The sequence below is a fragment of the Stomoxys calcitrans genome, chromosome 4 (assembly GCF_963082655.1).
Source record: "Stomoxys calcitrans chromosome 4, idStoCalc2.1, whole genome shotgun sequence".
In the NCBI taxonomy this organism is placed as follows: domain Eukaryota; kingdom Metazoa; phylum Arthropoda; class Insecta; order Diptera; family Muscidae; genus Stomoxys; species Stomoxys calcitrans.
The window spans coordinates 2283465-2298477 of NC_081555.1; the positions used below are offsets into that span (position 1 = coordinate 2283465).

Consider the following 15013-nt stretch of genomic DNA (forward strand, 5'->3'; position numbering starts at 1 on the left):
CCCATACAAACCTACCCCCGAATTTACTCTTTGCAACGTGACGTGTGGTATAATATTTTCTTCCGAATACTCACCTTAATGGCGAGGTGGTTGTAAGGGGAAGGGTCCGCCCCCCCTCCGATATCTAAAAATTATATAGCCTATGTTTTCTTCCAGACAAACATACACTCTGTGAAAATTTAAAAAAAATCGGTTCAGCCGAGTCCCATATAGTCCCCTTACTTTTCGATTTGATTTTGTATGCCGGATACGAAATCTACTTCGGAATACTTTTCATTTAAGCCCTTTATTGATATGAATCTCCAATATGTCTTTTTGAGGAAGTTTTGGGGTTGGGCGGCGCTATGTGCAGTTAAGCTAAAATTTTAATACCATATTCGTATTATACTCTCCAATATCTTTCATTTGATAATGATATTGTCCCGATCGGTCCACTTTTGATTTTGGATGATGTTTTTGCCATAAGGAGGGAGTTTTGGGGTTGGGCGGCCCTATGGGTAGTTAAGCTAAAATTTTAATACCATATTCGTATTATACTCGCCAATATCTTTCATTTGATACCCATATTGTCCCGATCGGTCCACTTTTGATTTTGGGTGGTGTTTTTGGCGTAAGTGGGAGGGTCCGCCCCCTTCGAAAAATTCAAAAAATTATATAGACTATGTTTCCTTCCAGACCAACCTACACAATTTGCGAAAATTTCGAGAAAATCGGTTCCGCCATTATTGAGACGGAACAAACAAAAAAACTGATTCCATATGATTGGCTAATGTGCCCATTTTGGTCGTTTTTGGGGAGTAAGGTGACCCCCTATACATCGACATGAATTTGTATTCCATATTTGATATCTACTCCAGCATACTTTTTATTTGATACCCAAATAGCCCTTATCGGTCCACTTTTGATTCTGGGTGGTGTTTTTGGGGTAAGGGGGCAGGCCCCTCTCCCGATATCAATAAATTATAGAGCCTATTCCTCCTTTCTGACCATATTCGTAATCTACTACCGAATACCTTTCATTTGATACCCATATTGCCATTATCGTCAAATAAACCTATTTTAGGGGGTTTTGAGGCTGGGGCGGCGCCCCAGTAACTTGAAACCAATTTTTATTATGAAATTCGTACTCTACTCCTGAATACCTTTCGTTTGAATCCCCTATTGTGCCGATCGCTCCACTTTTTTTTTGGGTAGAACTTTTGGGGTAAGGGGGAGGGTCCGTACCCCTCCCGATATCAAACACACATTGATTTTTATATATAAGATTTCAGGGTACATTCCGATTTGGGATTCAGGAGCTCAAGAGGTAACATCGGGAGATCAGTTTATATGGGAGCTATAGCAGGTTATTGTTAAAACATACTTTTCACATCGCATAAAATTTCAGTCAAACTAGATATGGCTTCTAGGGGCTCAAGAAATAAAATTCGGGGATCGGTTTATATTAATATCTATTGATAGACCCATCTGGGCTGGATTTTGTGTGGAAGTTTGAGGGTATAAACGTACTTTGCGAACAAACTTTGGGATACAAATTCAAAAATCGCATAAAAATGCAGGTTTCCATGGGCTCACGAAGTAAAAACCGGAGATGAGTTTATGTGGGGGCTACATCCAAATATGAACCGATATAGATCATTTACAATTCCCAACGAAGACGACCTCAAAAAGGACTATCTGCGCAAAATTTCAAGCGGATATCTTTATTTGTTCGGCCGCTATCGTAATTTCGGAATTTCGAACGGAATGACTAGGTTAGTTTATCCCTCAACCAATGGCGTATAAAAATATGCCAATATGGATGTGTTGATGAGATTTTGTACGGAAATGGGATAAAATACCGGTAGATTACATTTGTGCAGCTTGCAACTCATTTTTCAACCGATTCAGAGCACCAGTCTAGGCAAATACCGGTCTTATCGAGCAAAAAAAATTTGCTTCTGAAATTAAGATTACTTCCACACTTTTTATACCCAACACCAACATTTTATCATTCCGTTTGAAACACATCGAAATATACATTTCCGATTCTAAAAAGTATATATATTCTTGATCGTGATAAGAATCGAAGACGATCTAGCCATGTCCCTCCGTCCGTCTGTCCATCTGTCTTTTGAAATCACGCTACTGGCTCTAAAAATGAAGATATTCCCGATCTAAGATCTTGGACCCATAAAAGCGCGTTAATTATTCGTTTGCTCTGAAATTTGGCATAGTGGCCTATGTGAGGATGTCGGCCTGTGCACCGTGGGGTAGTAGGTATCCAAAGTTAGGCCCGGCCGAACTTAATGCCTTATTACTTGTTCTTCATTTGAATCAATAAAAAATATTCTGACACAAACAAATGTTTAAAGCATTTCAGTTCAGTTACCCTAAAATACAACGCAAACCAAACGGTCGGTAGGACGGCCAAAATCCTATGGGGGGATCCAGATCGTGAGAAGACGAGGCAGTTACTGAAAGGAAGCAAGAAGGAAGTCAGTATAGCTATTGCTATCATAACGGGACACATGGGACAACGAGCTCACTTATGTAAAATCGGTGAATATGATGAGACGTTGCAGCATTTCCTTTGTCATTGCCCGTCTTTCGCGTCTATGACCTCTTACCAATGGCTTCCATTTTCCTATTACATAAACAATTTTCGGTCCTAACGCTCATCTCAAAAAAGAAATTATCACAAAAACACAGAGTAGTTGGATACAACACAGAGTGGTTTGGTTCAACACGGAATGTTCGATCGAGTGTGATACAACACATAGTTGTTTGATACAACACAGAGCAATTTGATGCAACACGGAGTAGTTTGATATAAAATATGTAGAGAACATATAATAGTTTAATACAACACTGAGGAGTGTGATACAACACTGACTAGTTTGATTGGGCTTTTTAAAGCGATCTGGATGATTCATCGGTGGGAACTAGAAGGCATCTTCCTTCTTCTGTTCCTGCGGTATCACAATGAACGAAAACGTCTAAGTGAGTCTTTAATGCAGACTGCCACTTAAACCTAACCTAACCTAACTAGTGTGATCATGCATGGAGATAATGTTAGTTTAACTAAACCTAGTCTCTCTCGAGTCGTAGATCTTATTTGAGTTTGGCACTCCATTTTTTCCCATAAGTTTTAGTTCATCTTGTTACATTTCCTTTATTCGTTGCTCATTCTAAAGAAATTTCTAAGTCTTTTTCTTAGGTTTAAAGAAAGTCTTCTCATTCGAAATTTGTTTTTATGCAAATAGCAGCCTCTAAATCATTTTGCCAAAAGTAAACATATTGTACCTTGTTAAAACTAAATTATTATCCATAAGCGAATACATATTACATGAGAATTTTTGGTAAAACATTGTTCGCCCTTAGCCAAGCCATGATAATGTATTCACTCGAGTTTAGGGTATTTTCCAAACTAAATTATTCAAGTTAAAGTTTGTTGTTGCGGTGGCCAAAGGAAGAAATCCTTGAGCAAACATTTGGCATAAAGAGAAAGTTAAACCTTTAGGGTCTACTCGTTCACAAAATAAAGAAGAGAAAAAAAAACATCTCAAAAACAAACACTTTGTTAAGATTTGTAAACAATTTTACAAAGGACTTTTAAATGCAGCAATACACCAAAACAAAAGAAAGGCATTTTTTGGAGAAAATGTGGCATATTTATCTTTTCTTGCAGGGTTTGCCTTTGGCCCAAGGTGGGGGTGGGTGGGAGCCTTACAAAATGCTTGTTTACTGGTTCATGGTTTTAGAATGAGAAGCATTTCTTAAGCACAACAATACCTCGTTTGTATTTTTGCTCCTCTGCTACTTCCCCTTTCTCATTTGTGGCATCACTTCTTTATGAAAACGTAAACATGATTTATAAACTGGGTCTGAGAACATACACACACACACACACACTCAAACACCAAAAGCACGACTCTAAATCAACTATTTTTCATGAACCAAGACCAAACTTAGCATTTGGGTTGGGTATCGTTGGCGACTCGAATGTTATTCCTACAGTTGGTAGCAGTTGAGCAATGCATTTGCCCCGTTGCTCACGCATTTTTCAACTCTTAGCTGCTGCTGAAATTTTAACTAAACTCATTTAGTTCCTGTTGATTTATTTGATTTGCCTTACTCACGTGCATCTCACATTCAGTTTGTTTGTGCCCTGTCTATCTCACTCTCATATTGTTTGTATGTTTGTCCCTTGCTTTGTTTATCTTTCCCGTGGTGTTGATGTGAATGTTGGTCTCTCTCTCGCTTGTTTTTATTGTTGTTGGCCTCATAATTTATCACACGTTAAAGTATTGGCTGCATGGTTTATTCTGCTTCTGTGTATGAGTGTGATGGGTAAACCGGAAACGGAAAGAGAGAATATTTATGAACGCGCCTCACTGCCTGCGGTTTGTGCTTCTCTTCTGTTGTTCTATTTACTTTGCGGGCTTTGTGTAATGTGTGTGTGTTTTTTAAAGTCGTCGACTTTTGGTAATTTCTTAAAGTTAAATTTTATTTATGGCTCGCTTTAATGTGTGTGTGTGTGTGTGTGTTTAAGGAGGAGTTGTGAAGAATTTTCAATGAAAACTCCACAAAATGGCAATAAAAATAGCAATTAAGTTATTTCATATAATTCATGGGGAGTTTACTGCTGAGTTTAATTTCATGCAGCGCCATAAAAATGTTGAAAGGGTGATTTCTCATTTTAAAACATCTGAATATAATGTAAAAGTGATAAGTTGTGGTATTTTATGTATTGAAATTGTCGATGATGGTGGTCAACTTAATGGTCGCCTCATTAAGTTGAGGCGACCATGGTCATGATGGTGATCAACTTAATGGTTGCCGCAATCTTTTCCATTCAGAAACAAACCACTGATAATGCTAAATACCTCCACTTCTGATGATATCAGGGGCCTTGAATGGTGCCCCAGAAACATTTTTTTTTGAATTTTACTTCCAAAGCCACATTAAATGTCATTATTATGACATAGGGATGTCGTTCGAAAAATGTTTTTTATACCCAGCACCATAGGATGGTGCTCGTCAAATCGTCCATCCTTGCTGCTCATAGAGGCACATCACATCACAATCACTTACGACGCAGTTAAATACAAACTTCTGAAAAAGTTTGAGGAGATCAAAAGGGATATGGAATTGTCCATGTATGTTTTAAACCAATGTTCCCTACTAGCAGGATGACGGGAACAAGATTATGAGTCAACACCCTTTTCCGATCTGGGTTTACTTCAAACACTTACCCTCTTGTCATTTTCGACACGGGATAGCTGTGAGTACCAACAGGCTGGAACTTTGAGTTCCAATCTGTGTGGTATCATTGCGTCCACAGGTTACAGGTAGTAGAATGCTCCATGCGGAGTAGCTGCTGCGGCAGTCGCGGACAATCTGTGGTATCAGGCAGAGAGTCTCAATGAGAGGCCGGGCGGCACCGGCTCTTGCACAAATACCGAGTGGCTAAGATGCTCGATATGACAAGTTGAGTTATCCGGCTACGATCGGTCCTTTGGACCAGAATGATCTTGCTCGCCTACAGGAGCTTGACGAGGATCGCCAACTCCACATGAAAATTTGGCTACGACCACAACAACAACCTCTTGTCATTCTGGACTACTGTATGGGTCTGAAGTAGCTGACTATTTTGGAATAAATCTTACCGAGTAGTGTTTACTCTAGTCTGCCTTTTTCACTCTCTTTGTCTGCCCTTCAATCTGACCTTACATTAATCAGATATAGCAGACAATGAATAGTTGAATCAGACTTGTCAGATCAGACTTAAAGTATTAGGATCAGATTTACATAGTTGGCTAAGACTATACCACGCTATATGCGTGTCCTGATTTAAATCGTTAAATCCAAAATATAGTAGTTGGATTAGACTTGCTTAATAAAAAAAATAATTTAAGTTTCAACTCGATATCTTAATTTTTAAACACTGTGGCGTAATTACTACAAACAAACGATTAGACGGTCGGACAGACAGATAAACGATTATGGTTAGATCGTCTTAGAATTTTTCAACGATCAATAATATATGTACTTTATAGCGTTGGAAATGCATATTTCGATATGTTACAAACGGATAATGGTGATGGGAATAAAGAGTTGTTTGATGAAACAAAGAGAACATAAAATAGTTTTTATCACAAATGGAATACTTTCATAAAATAAAAAGTTTGATATATCTTATAGCTTAATGTGGCATTAATAAATGTAAGGCGCAGAGTAGTTTGATGACACATAGACTAGTTTGAACATTAAATAGTTGGATTAAACATAGAATAGTTTGATCAAACATAGAATAGTTTGATCAATCATAGAATAGTTTGATCAAACATAGAATAGTTTGATCAAACATAGAATAGTTTGATCAAACATAGAATAGTTTGATCAAACATAGAATAGTATGATCAAACATAGAATAGTTTGATCAAACAAAAGATACTCCGATCAAAAAAAGAATAATTTGATCATCCATAAGTTTGATTAAATATGTTGTTTGATATGATATCGTGTAAACTGCAATGAAGTTTCATCATACAAAGGGCAGTTTAATGAGATAGATAATTGATCGATCAGACAAAGAAATGTTTGATAAGAAAAGGATTAGTGTCATCGTATAGCGAATAGTATGATTTTGTGTGTATTATCAGTCCTTCCTCCCATTTTTTTATTTTAGCTTAAAAAAATGGGCAATAAGTATATAGAAGTTTTTCTCTTCCGTTCCTCTAGGTTTAGCTCACACAAAAGTTTCCGATATATAAGGTTTTTTTTTCATAAGAAATATATCAAAGAATTTCAGTTTTTTTTTGTTAGACTCTTCTCTCCGTTGGAGCATTTGCTATGTCATTGCCCGGCTTTAGCGCCTAACAGATACCAGCACTTAGGTGGGGACATTATAACAGACGTGTACCAACTTAGGGGCGTGAAATGGAAAACAATTAAGGATTTTGTAAGTAGCACGGAATTTTAACTTAGATTTTCTTTTACGAGGTTAATTTTTTTGTATTTAAAGAGCAACACAAGGTAAGGTGTATGTCCATAGTGGCATGGGGCGTATTAATATTCGCACCCTCTTTTCAACCTAATTCATGCATCCCCTTAAACATTTCATTACACTCCTCGCAATTCTTTCACCTTTTCTGCGCAGTTTTTTTCTATCCCTACTATTAACTCTTGATCTTTGTGGATGTTTTGAAGAACTTTAATGGAAGCTGACGTATTTCTGGCGCAATTATCTTGCGCAAGTAAATATCAAATCATTTTACCATCAACCAACGTGGAGCTAAACTCGACACATAATTATGTTGCATCTTTGTCATTATTCCTCAATGCGGATATTCTTCCACAAGGATAGCTCATAACAGCAGAAAGTGATGTTTGACGTGAGTCCAACATGAATCCAACTTGTCGCTCACAACGCAAACACAAAACGTTCTGTATCACACACCCACACATATTCTGCAGTGATAGAGAAGTGCCTTCCAACATACTTGCATAGGAAGAGGATTCATATATTACAAGGACCTAGGATACAATGGAGGTTTAGTAGAGAAAATATAATAACTGTATCTTATAGAGTAATGAAATTTTCATTCTTTGAGTAGAAAATTGAAAAAAGATAAGAAAAAAGAAGATGATGTTTTATCAGTTGTATGGGTTAAGGAATTTTAAACTTTTTATGCACCTTCTTTCTAGTTTTTCAATGATTTCGACATGATAGAATAGGTTGAAAAGGAGGTGTGGATTCTAATCCGGACCTACGCCTAAGCCAGTAATCGTCACGTTGTATGCTCTCAATCCGAAAAGTATCCCCGAAGAGATTTATATCAGAAATTCTGTTGTGCTTGACATTATGAGATACAATTTTGTTTACAGTTGCCTTGGAGTTGGTAACTAGTTTAGGAAATAAGATTTTTTTTTAAACTTTGAATCTTTCTAAAATAAAAATTAATCGTCCACTGTGACTACCACCTCGGTATTTGAAGCTAATGTAACCAGTCATTTCAACATGAAAGACTGCAAATGCAAACCCGACAAACCAATAGCCGGGTACAAACCCTGTACTTACACCTGTTCTACCTTTAATCGCATACACCAACGATTACACTCACTAATCCCTTAGCCCTTGCTGTTGCTTATGTTGTTGGTATTCGTTCTCATTCTTGAGTCCTTCAACATGTAGCTGAAGTCTGAAATATGTGTTCATTTTACCGTTATACATTAACCAAAGAATTGTAGCATACATCATGGCGCTTGCTTTTGCATGAGTTTGCATTTGAAAGCAATTCAGGATTCTGTTGATGAGCAAGAATCACGCTCACAATGACTACAATGATGATGATGAGGAGTTGTGGGAGAACGTTGATGTTGACGTTGATGATGATGATTTGTCAGGAGTTCCCACTGTCATTGCTGAGGCTGAGTTTGTTCGTTGGGTGGGTGTTTGCTTTCATTTCATTGAAAGACGATGACTGAAATTTCTACATTGTATTGCAATTTCTCTCGAAAGTGTTTGGAGTAGCAACCTTGCATTTTTCACAGAAGAGAAAAATCAAGCATACAAGTAAGCAATTAAGTAAATCACTCATACCTTGCGATTTAAAACATGCTTCGGTCGATACTGGAAGAGCCAAGGAAAACAAGTGCGTATCCAATACAAATATAGAGAGGCTGGTAGAAAGGAATTTGTATCGCCATTACTGGTATAGTAGGAATCTAGGGTCAATTGTAAAAAGCCCATTCTAAAAACTAAATAAATAAATGTATTCTTCTAGAGTTTATATTCCTAGCATAGTTTAAAAGAAGATTGTTCAAAAATTGTTTACTGAAATATCAGGACTCTGTAACCGGTTTCATGCTCAGATGTGGGCACAGGATTGCTGGTACAGGATCTTTTCTGAATTAAATCGATAGAGTGGTTTTCTCTCAAACACTTGCGAGTAATGCTTTGTTCAGTTTAGACTTTTCCTAGATTATGACTCTCGGAAACTTCAAGTACTCTAATGGCTTTATACTCAAGTACTCATGCTAAGTCATGGATGTACCACCCATATGGAACTACTCCTCATCGAAAAGTATTTCTCTCGAGCACCTGCAAGTGCTGACTTGTTGAGCATGGAAAGGTGTTCCTTTTCCCAAAACTCTTTTTCTTAAAGTCATAAGTTTAGCACCTATTAAACTAAAATTTAATATAAGAATTTCTTAATAGCAAGTAAATTATCTTACCAAAAAAAATTTTGTCTTTAAAAAGGGCATCGTTATATTTAATTAAAAATATTTTTGAAGTTTTGATCATGTTCTAAATAGAATGTTCCTTATATGAGCTTAAATATTTGCTTTTTTATTTTTTTTTTTTAAATTTTTTTTTGAAAAATTTTGTTTAAAATTTGCAAAAATTGCTCTTCCTTGTACTTTATTAATAATGTTTTTGAAGTTGTGATTACTTTTTCCTCGGAAACTGTTATAACATTTTCCTTATCCAAACTTAAATATTTGTTTTTTTATTTTTTTTTTTCTTTAACTATTTTTAATTTTCTTTCGAGTAGAAAATTTTTAAAATTTCGAATTGGAATAAGTTGATTGGTTAGCCCACAAGAATTTACTTTCCACAGAAATGTTCCCTTCTCCACTGAACTCCTTTCTCACCTTCCACCTCCACGCCCTTTCAACGCTTTAATTCTGAAAATTATTGTATTCCTCTTTTTCACCTCTTGCACTTGTCTCCCATTCACTTACATATATATGTATCATTTCTTTTGAAGTGGTAGTTTCCTTCTCCAGTAGGAAATTCCAAACATTCACAACATGCAACTTACCGCAGGAATGAAGTGTAACCCTTTGGCATTACATTATGCTGCTGCATATGCAAGTTACACCCATTGTGTTGCAGCAGCTGCACAAATACGAACGGAGGAAGAACCTCAGCAGGACAATGGCATAAACATGTTTGAGCTTAATGGTGATGATAAGTTTGTGTGAGAATTGAGGGACAGAGAGGGAGAGAGAGAGAGGAAAGGAAGACAATCTTGCTACCGTTTTTCCGCTAACGGAGATATTCTTGTCTCCTTTTATATTTTATTTGTCATTTTCGCAAAGCATAAGAAAAGAAAGTTTTCATGACATTGTGAGAAAAATAATAACCCAGGGAAGGTATGCCATTTTACAAATTAGGTCCCCTTATAAGGGCAAAGAAAAGCTAAAAATTTTCCTGTCCGCCTAAGAGCATGAGGGTTTGAATTTTCTATAATATCCCTAAAAATATGCAATAATATATCGTATATTTTCTTAATCGTCTTGACTTTCCAAGTCGATCTAGTCATGTCTGTTCGTCCGTTTGTGTGTCGAAATAAGAAAAGCGGTCGAACGAATAAAGATATCCGCTTGAAATTTACCACATATACTTTTTATTGTTGTAAGCTGCTGCGGATTTCAAATGAGCCATATGAGCCATACCATATTGCACTTGCCCATGAACATTTCGTTAAGAAACAGTGTTGAGTGTTGTCCGATTCAAGTATAAGCTCAATCATAAGGGGCTTGAAATTTACCACAGCCAAGTCCGAACCTAATGGGGAAGAAGTTTTTACATGTCATGGTTCCTTACAATTGTCACCAAGATTAGGAGTGGAAAAGCACCGCCTGCATTCAAATCCAGGCGTTCAGCGTCATAATCGCATATGCTAACCTCGGCCTTACGGTGGCCTCCAATATTTGGATATAGCTGCCCTATCGATTTTTTAGGGTCGAAGTCGGAGACGGACTATTAAGCCGTAGTCGGAGTTTGGTTCGGAGTTGATCACGCCAGCCCCGACTCTGAACCGCTCATAGGTCGCATGGGGTCGTAGTTGAAGGCTAGACTCCGCAACCCTTGTTAGGCCACCTGATAACCGAACTCGTTATGGTGCAGATCGAACTATGTTAAGATAAAGCTGTCATATATACTGATCTCTTGATTTAACTTCCTGGGCCTATAAAAGGCACGTTGATTGTCCGATTTCGCTGAAACTTGGCATAATGACCCTTTGTTAGACCCTTTGACATCCGTGCCCAATATGGTCCAGATCGGTCTATATTTGGATATAGCTGCCATATATGCCGATGTTTCGATGCATGGTGCTGGGGCCATAAAAGGCGCATTCATGGTCCAATTTCTTCGAATTTTGGCACAACGAGCTGTGTTAGGCATCTCGATAGTCGTACCGAGTATAGTCTAGATCGGATTATATTATCATATATACCAAAAATTTTGGTTAATATACATGCATATACAGTGACACAGATAATCTACATACCTTTTCGTAAATGGCAGCTTCGTTAACTGAGAGTCGTGTAATCAGGATATGATATAACCCCATAAATTTTTGCTAAGAAAATCCGCAATTACTTTTTGGGCAACTCAATACTTCTTTTCCATTTGCGCTCTTAGGGATTCCTTCGCCTCTGCATAAAACCTTAGTATAGCTGGTATATGATGTTTTGTTTGTAGCATATCACGCTATACATTGCTGCTTAATTGTGGGCATTATCTTGATGTGTTTTGCTTTCATAGCAAAGCAAAGTAAGGGGAATAACATTAACATAAAAAACATGAAATTGCAACAATTGTATGCTTTTATGTTAGGGTGTTGTATGATACACCCTACTGTATATGAATGAAAAGCAAGAGAATATATCAGCATCTTAAAGCTGTTGTGCCAAATAACTGGGATCGTTAGACCATTAGTCATGTTGTATTAAAATGAGTTTTAACTACAGCGCCAGTTTTATAAGAAATTCGAAAAATTATTCAATTATGCAAAAATACTCTGCCTAAATTAAATTTTTACTGCTAATGAAATTATTCCGTTTATTGATTTTCATCCACATCCTACACATATGCTCATTATTTGTGGTCAAGGCATTTGCACCTAAATGTATGCTTTGAATATCTGTCAAATTATGCCCTTGCCGTCAGACGCACTCACTCAACGATTTCCTGTAATTCTATTTGCGCAAATTGACGAAATTAGAATTTGGTCGCAGATTATTCTCATTGACTACGGCCCCACTGGGTCCGCAATATGAAATTTATGCATGATGTGGCCATTTTGTTTATTTAATTTGAAGGGTTTTAATAGTTTTTTTGTTTGTTATAACATACCTGCAGCATCGGCATCAGCATCGGCATTATGTAAATTTGGCCACTCATTTTGGTGTCAGAATTATAATGATTAGATTTTCAAAAATTTATCTAAACAAATGTCCATAATTTGGTGTCAGCATAATGAATGAGTTTTGGCAAACACTATGGCGGCAGCAGGCATTGATAATAATAAATATGGATTGCATATTTATAGGCATTTGTTAGAAGGCTACGTGATTGGTAGTAGCCAAATAGGCTATACATCACAATATAGACAAGTAGAATAATTAGCAAATTACAAACAATGGGGTTTATAAAGCCATGGAATATTCATAGTTGGAATATATTAAAGCTTGAAGCGAAAAAACAAACTTGTTTATGGCCAACAGTCACAGAAGGAGATCTGCATGATGAGAGTGATACTTTTGCCAAACTTTCATTGAGGAACTTTGTGAACAGCCCACCCTCTGAGCTAAACTATAATTAGAAATGAGGAGGCAGAAGGTAGGGGAAAACTAATCAAACCTTGATAATAATTATAGCGTTTAACTTTGACAACAAAGACAACTAATTGTCACAGATATGGCCAAGAACAATTAGACAAAGTTTCCGCACAGCATGCACAAACAAGGGCTGGCGGCATGCTATGAGCAAAGTTAATGTCCTTATGAAATCGGATAAAAAAACTTTTAATCCTTAATAATTCATACACAATCAGTCGACAAAGCAGAAGAAACGTTGTAGTTGCCGCTGCCCCAAAGCCTTCTGGCCATAAACGTTCAGACTAAGAGGAGGGAAACAGGAAACAAATTAACAAAAGTAAGCGTAAAAAAAACTTTATGATGGGAATATGACCACTAAAAGCTATAGGATGGAGGAAATTGACCCAAAACTTGTAATATCTTCCAGCTGTAAGTACCATATGCAGGATGTTGACGATGATGATGATGCTGATGCTGTGGACATCCAAGCAGGAAGCCATATTGACAGCTTAGCCAGGAATGAAAAAAAGGGAGACGAAAAACTTCAACATTATTTTGATTAAATTTATTTTATTGTTGGTCAGCAGCAGTCTCAGCAAGGGGAGAGAAACAAAAAACCACTAAAGAGAGAAACAAAATAAATCCACTGATTTAATATTACTTAAGATTACATAGAAATTTCGTAGGTTTTTCAACAAAACTGCGCTGCAAGGGCCAGAAGTTATCACAAAGCTTTAGCCATGGAGCAAATAGAATGAACTCGAGTTTTAGTTTTGGCTTAAACAGGAAAATATGTAATGAAGTTTATGGCAGATATGCCCACTGCTATATTTCTTGTGGCAACAACTCAAGAAACAACCTAAAAGTATGCAATAGTTTTAATATTTTCCAAATCCCTCTAGTGTGGGCCATGTTATGTGGTTATTTGGGAAAAGTTCTTTTAAAAGAAGTAGTACAACATGTTGACCAATCAAAATAGGTACAGTAGGGGTTAGATATCATCAAAGTTATATGGTGATTTCATGGTTTGAGTATAAAAAACGTGTAAGGATGGGTTAATACCCTACTCTACATTGGGTATGCAGGCAAAGTTGTTGGCAAATTGTTTATATTTGATATGAAGAATTTTGACTAAAATCTATACACATTGTGAAAGTCATAGAGGAAATAGCTGTGCGATTTTTTGAGAAGAGCTGTTAATAAATCCTCTAGCAAAGACTCTAAGAGTGAAACTCTGGAAATACTTATATATGGAAACTATATCTAAATCTGAACCCATTTCTATTAAATGTAGCACAGATCTCTAGAGTCATGAGAGAATCCTATGTGTCAAATTTTTTGAAGATAAGTACACAAATATCCAACTTATTGCAACACGGGTAGTATCAGTGTCTTGCATAGTGTAATCTTCGTCTGTCGGAAAGTGGCCTTGTTTCTAAACTGCTTGCTAGTATATGGGAGCTTTATCCAAATCTGATCCGATTTTATCAAATTTCAATGGGCTTCGTCTCAAAGCCAAAAAAGATATCTGTGCCAAATTAGAAGACGATCGGATGAAATTGCGATACCAATTAATGTGAATACACAGACGGACATAGATAAATCAAATCAGAAAGTGATTCTGTGGCGATCCTTAGACTTGTCAGTGGGGTCTATCTCTCTACCTTCTGGGTGTTACACTAAGCTATAATACCCTGCAGCACAGTACTGGTGTAGGGCATAGTTATCGTAGGAAAAGTTGATACTTAAGTTCCAGATTTCATATTAAAATTTTTGAAAATTGAATTACATATACAATGTTTTGTTTTTAACTTCACAAATTTTGAATACTAATTATATTTTTCTATTTTCAGATAAGTATGCTGATTTTATTTGAACCATAATTTGTAGGTAAGTTCGTTTTTCATTTTCAGTAAAGTTATTGACCTTGGCCTTAAAGAACTAGCTATATATCTTATCAGTGGACATTTAGATTAAGGATGAGATCAGAAAATTCAATCCCCAAATGATAATCATCATCAAGAGTATAATGAAATAAACAGAAGCTCTTTAAGCTTCCTAATGGTCAATATAGGAAAATCTCCCAAGCATTACCTAGCCTTATCTGTGTAGCAGTCAACTTCTTTGGCAAATGATGTGTCTAGACATCAATTACCTCAAGATGTCCCACAAAAAGAACAAAAACGTAACCTACATTAAATTCTAAGAAAATTCTTCACAGAAATCTTGGATCTGAAATCAAACCCTAGGCCAAGCCTCTCGACTTAGAAAAACTATTATTTCTAAATTTTTTTTTTTGCACGTCGAGAGGCCCGAATCAGGACTTTATTTTAGATACATGTTTCCGTCAGAGAATTTACATTGCATTTTATATAGTTTACGTTTTTTGCTATTCGATTAAAGAAAAATCAAC

The 15013-nt window shown here is 36.6% G+C and overlaps 1 protein-coding gene across 2 annotated transcripts in view; it reads left to right on the forward strand.

Moving 5' to 3' along the window:
* The window catches only part of LOC106091920 (DNA repair endonuclease XPF), a 245084-nt gene that overhangs the window by 180883 nt on the left and 49188 nt on the right, over positions 1–15013 (forward strand). For both annotated transcript variants that reach the window (XR_009398112.1, XR_009398113.1), the window contains one exon: positions 14454–14490. The gene's annotated coding sequence lies outside the window, so the exon portion shown is untranslated. The remainder of the gene's footprint in view (positions 1–14453; positions 14491–15013) is intronic.